General features: G+C 38.1%; 1 protein-coding gene across 2 annotated transcripts in view; it reads right to left on the bottom strand.

The window, feature by feature from the left end:
- The window catches only part of LOC26530618 (putative mediator of RNA polymerase II transcription subunit 26), an 83,698-nt gene extending 79,135 nt beyond the window's left edge, over nt 1–4,563 (bottom strand). For both annotated transcript variants that reach the window (XM_032433303.2, XM_070211260.1), the window contains exons 1-2: nt 4,428–4,563; nt 1,157–1,642 (exon numbers count right to left, since the gene is read on the bottom strand). The gene's annotated coding sequence lies outside the window, so the exon portion shown is untranslated. The remainder of the gene's footprint in view (nt 1–1,156; nt 1,643–4,427) is intronic.
- Between the last annotated feature and the right edge of the window lie 1,437 nt (nt 4,564–6,000).

Raw genomic sequence — 6,000 nt, forward strand, 5'->3', positions numbered from 1 at the left:
GGGGGGGGGGGGAGAGAGAGAGAAAGGGGGGAGAGGGAAAGAGTGGTAGAGAGAAAAGAAAAATCACATCTAGAAAAAAAGAAATTTACAGAGATTCACTTTTTAAATCAAGTTTAGAACATTTACAATACAGATTAGTTGGAAATAGATGTAGCTGCTTATTTTTCTTCTTCTTAGTAATTTCTATACAAAATAGATGCACATCTATTTGAGAGATGGCGAACATATAGCAACAGAATATGTAATATGTGGTTTCCCATAGACCATCATGCTAGCTCTTTCTCTGATCCCACGCTGTGGTGAATGGCATACTTGATTAATTTGGGTTTATTTAATTTTCAAACTTTGCGAATTATTCTCTGGATTCAATATGATTAACATATGGCACTCTGCCTACACACATTGCTTATCAAATTTTCGGCAATTAAAAAAAAAGTGAAATATTTGTAATCTGTATAAGTACTACAAGAATCTTTACGCAAAGTCTGGTGTATCTAGATCTTATAGTTGTCGAGTTATGTTTTAAAAAACAGGCTCTTAAAATCGATAAATATCGATATGTCGAGCAAAAACGATATACTCATTTTGCATGCGGCATATGAAAAGTCGACCAAATCAACTCAACTGAAGATGCCTGGCCAGAACATGATTATGGCACGAGAGAAAGTATCTTTTGCCTGTTACAAACACATGCATAAGTTCAATATACCCTGCATATGCTTGTGCTCTGTCAAACTAATCCGATTGCAGCTGCAGTTCTGGGCCAATTAAATATGAGTTTGTCGAATTGAAATCGATTTGCATTAATGGTTTTTATCACATAAGACAAAGCTCGTAAAAGTTCAAAACTGAGCCGTGAACCATTTTCGTGAACCAGTTCGCGAACAGAGAACGAAATGCGAGCGTTTTCTGCATTTACTTCGAGTCGCATTTCAAATTTGTGTGGCAACTTTGAAAAGCATTTTCACAGTGAAATTGTTGCTAAAATGAAAATGCGAGAAAAAGCGGCAAAAATAAATAACTATATTTTGTCTATGTGTGAGTTCGAGTGCGTGAGTGTGCGTGTGCCTGTCTGTGTGTGTGCGAATGTGTGTTAGTGTGTGTGCGAGTGTGTGTGTTTAAGTCGAGTGTGAAACAAACAAGAAATTTCACTTACCCATTCGCCACGACCAATTAACACACAAAATTTTTGCGTTTTGCAGCAAAAATGCGGCGTCAAACGCTGCGTATGCGTGATGTCAATTGTTGTTCAATGTTGCCGCTGTTGTTGTTGTTGTTGTTGTTGTTGCTGAGCGTTGATCAACAATGCGAATAAAATGGGCTTTGTTTCTTATGTTGTTTGTTTTTGTTGCTGTTGTTCTTGTTGTTTTTTTTTTGTTTAGTTTTCGAGTTGTGTTGACACAAATAAAGTCATTGCACATGCAATTTATATTTGCAACGTGGCAAAATTGTCGTTGTTCAAATTTTCCATTTCTCTGGCACTCTCTCTCTCTCTCTCTCTCTCTCTCTCTGTTTTGTCTCTCTTGAGTTCAGCTCATGCAGTGGGTGGAGGCATTGGGCATTTTATAAGCGCATCATTTTATTTAAATTTATTTTTATTGTTTTTTTTTTTTTCGGGTACCCTTCGTTTACTTTGTTCCGTCTAAAATTGTTTGCCAATGGAAATCAAATTAAAATTAGCCAGAAAAAAATTTGCCATCTAAATACAACGTATATCGGGCTGCGTAAAAATGTTGGTGCCAAAGGTAAACAAAGGGCAGCGACTTGTGTGTGCGCTGCTAGCAAATACCCTGTAATTCAGTTGCTCAACACTCACAGCATGCAGGGTATAGCGAAGCAACTAAATAGCGTATTAATATGTTTAATATACGAAAACATTTTTATCTGTCAGCAAATGCATTTTGCACCACTTTTTCATGCCCTTTCCTAGCAAACTTAATATTTGATAGGGTATACCATAAGATATCTTCTATACATTTAAATATATCCACATATATGAATCGAAATATATATTTTAAATAACTTTTTCGGTGAATGTGCATGGCTTTCCGACCACTTTTTCATGCCCAACGTTAATCTTGTGACGGTGCATTGTGCACCAAGTTGTCATGCCTTTTTGAAGAAATTTTCAAAATTACAGGGTATAACTCGCGCAGCTACAATGCAAGCAAATGAGTAAACGCGACAAGGCGACACAAAAAATCGAGGAGCGAAAAAATGCCGCTAATCGCAAATGTTGCGGCACATTTTTCTCCTCCTACACACACACACAAAAACAGGAAGCTTACATATACATACACACACACACACACTCACACACTCACACACACACAACTGTAGCCTGCGGGACACGCAAAATTTTAGAGACTCGCTTTGTTGTCTTGACGTTGTTGTTGTTGCTGTACTTAGTTGACAAATGCTCAGAGGATGCGCATTATGAAATTTTTAATCAAATGAAATGACAATAAGATTTTCAATGCAAAGAAATGCGCTAAGCATTCAATATGGAAGAAGAAACAGAGAAAAGCGGCCTTAATGGAATTTTCACAGCCAAAATTGAGGTAAAGACGTTGATTGCGGAGCTAGACAAAAAGGTTAACCAAAATGGATTCAACTTTGATATTAAAAAGACAAAGCGCTATTTGTTGAAGAGTATGTCACAAAAGTCAGCCATGAAATAAATGTTATTATTTTAACGATTTTAACAGGAAATGAAAAAGATTAAGTTATATTCGGCAAAAGTCATTCGGGAAATCTCAAGATCGCAAGTTCAATAAGTTGAGTCTTACGGATATATAGATGTATTTTACTATCGACGCTGAAAAATTAGCTTTATCTCGTAACATTCAATCAGGCATTTCAATGCTACACCTCTTCTAGCTCTGTTGGTTTACAGGGTATAAAAAAGTGACAATATAATTGAAGAGCCTGTCGCAGGAAAGCCTCTGGCAGTGAAAGCCACACACAAACAAAAACGAATGCGGTTTGATTACCACTGAAATGACAAACCGCAAATGGAAGTGAGCTACAAGAAAACAAAAAAACAGACTAGTTTTTAAAAATGCGTTTATAATTCGCAAACGGTTTAAGCGCAGCATGTATAAAAGCAAAGTCAAAGAGGAGAGAGGCTAGAAAGCATGGCGAAGAAAATGTTGAAGATAACTTAACCAAAGACAAGTACAAAGCAGAAGGAAAGAGAGAGGAGTAATGAATAAGAATGGACTTAAAAAAATAAGTGGCTAGACTGCTTGCAGACAGCCCGTCGAGGCATCAGCAAAATGTATTGAGTAAAAAAAAAACAAAAACTTCTTCTATATCTTTGCAACAGATTTGAACAAGTTTTGTCAAGAGAAACCTATGAAAAACGAGCACAAATGTTAAAAGCATATACGATGCTGATTATACGCGATTGTAATACTGCAAATATCTATGCCAGATTTAATAAATTTTCTTCATAGCCTCGAAAGGAAGATAAGAAACATGCAGACATGTCTTTAACATGGGTGTTACCTTCCAATATCTCGATCAATGTTAAATATGGTCGAGAGCATCAAACAAATGCATCACAACATTTTACACAATTTACTACAAAATTTAGATTTCACATTTCCACATTTTGTGAAGTTTAGTTCCTCATACGGATCAGGAATATATAGTCTCACAAAATTATGCAAAAATTTAAGCAGTTTGTTAACTCTTTTGGCCTATTATTTATGAGGAATGAAAAAACGACAAAAAAAGTACCCCAAACTTTAATTGTTCATTGAAATATTAACTTTAAAATATTCGCACACACACACACACACGGCTTTTGCTTTGAGCTTGTATGAAAAATAACTTTAAAGTTATTTTTGTTGCCAAAATAAGAGCACAATAAACAAAAAACCTTTTAGAAAACTTTTTTTGCGTTACGCTTTATTTAAATTAAGTAAAAATTTATTTTTCATTTTGTTTCCTCGTTTTCGTTTTTTTTTTTTTTTTTGTTTTCGGAAACATTTGAAATTTGTTTGTGCTAAGTTGAGCTGCTTGCAATTTCGCTGGCAATTAGCAAAATTCACTAACGGGTTTTCAAAGATAGGCCCCCTGTCTACCGCCCCATTCCCCCCCCCCCCTTCGCATCATCCCCCTTCACTCTAATTAACAATCGCTTTTAGAAATAGCAAACACTTTCACTAACTTAAACATACAAAAAAAAAAGTGGCAAAATTTAGTTATTCGCAATTCTTCAAGTTGCAAATTGCAGCGGCTTCTTAGCGCACACACACTCACACACACACACACACACACACAACACACAACACACAAACAACAACAACAAACAAATTGCAGCCGCCGCGCAGCACGTGGCACGTGAAAAACGCGCGCGAAAATCACTTGAAAAACACTTGAAAAAAAATAAACGAAGAAGTGTAAGCAGAAAAACATACGGAAAAAGCACGCGACGCTTCACGGTGACTGCGACTCAGTGACTGTTCACGCTTGCTAACAGTGACTGCGACTATTCGACTGTTTTACTGTTCGACTGCTCTAACTGCCAGGCACACAACGTTCACACGCTGAGCGCTCGCTTGCGACTGAAGTCGCCGCCTCTGCCTGGACTTGATAATGCCGTCGACGCCGGCTGCGACGGCGACGTCGGCGCCAAGCAGCAGCAGCAGCGACAGCCGAAGCCGATGGAAAATCGTGGCGCCTCGTGCAGACACAGGTTTGACCACTTTTCTCCACTGCGTGTGGTGAAAACTAGCGCCAAATTATGGACTTGCATTTGGCCACTGTTTAACAGTTGGATGACACCCCTCACCGCCCCGCTCCACTCCATCCCACTTCATGCCACAGCATCGCCCCTCCGCGCCGCGGCGTCTATTCAACCAGCAGGTTGCAAGTTGCAACTGATGAGCCTCAAGCTAAAAATTGGCTCCAATAATGAGTGCAACAGTCATTGCGCTTGGCATAGCTGCGAAATTTATCTAAACTAATGCCCATAATATGGGAGTTACGTTCCAATATTTCGATGAATGTCGAAAACTTGATTGATTTGAATATTGTGAAGCACATCAGGCCTTATAAATATATAAATGTATAAAATTATTTATATATATTATAAATTAGCATACGTTTGCTTCTAATTAAAGATTTCACATTTTCCACTCATTTTCCGTCCATCGAAAAATGTTTGTTGTTCCGTTCTGGCTTACGCTCCTGTTTCCACTTAGTTCAATGGACTCTTTGCGATTGACGAATCTCGTCTAAAATTTATTTGCACAGATGCTTCAAGCGATCTTAAGCTCAAACCTGAATCGATATATATAAAACTACATAGAAAAGTTTTTCGCACATTTTTCGACATGCTGAGTGGAATTGCCAAAAACGCTGAATAAAGGTTTTCAACCTATCGGACGAGACTTTAGGTTTTATTAATTGAAATTTGTATTCCTTTTTTCGTGTGGATTATCAAGTAAGTTTCTACAAACTGATAAGTCTTATAGCAGGCCTGATATGTGTACCTGTGCCCACAACAGAATATTCTGCTCATTTTTTGACTTCGTGTTACCTTGGTATTGACCCTGGACATATTTTAGCATTACCCAATTTTTGAGGGGAAACCAAAAAGAAAGATATTCTAGATCACATTTAGTGTCTCTAGCTCTTATAGGCTCTAAGATAAGTTACAAAACAACTCAAAGCTGATATTCAATATATACCGAAGGGAAGGTCGATCATTTGACTTTTTGGCTATATTCCAACTTAAGTGCAACAAAATGAAGCCGCTTATTCAAGTGTCCTTGTGCCGCCCCAAAACAGCAAACGCATTTAAAGACACGGCCGTAATCCCAAACGGAATTCGCGGACAGCAGCCACATGAGACGCGGGCGCTATCAAAACACATAGAATAAAATTAGGAACAGATAAGAGCAGCAGACAGGCAAACAGCCGCATCCCTGGGACCCGCCGACTCCAGCACCGACTACGAGTCCGACTTCGAGTCCCACATCAACTTCA

The sequence above is a fragment of the Drosophila virilis genome, chromosome X (genome assembly GCF_030788295.1).
Source record: "Drosophila virilis strain 15010-1051.87 chromosome X, Dvir_AGI_RSII-ME, whole genome shotgun sequence".
Classification (NCBI taxonomy): domain Eukaryota; kingdom Metazoa; phylum Arthropoda; class Insecta; order Diptera; family Drosophilidae; genus Drosophila; species Drosophila virilis.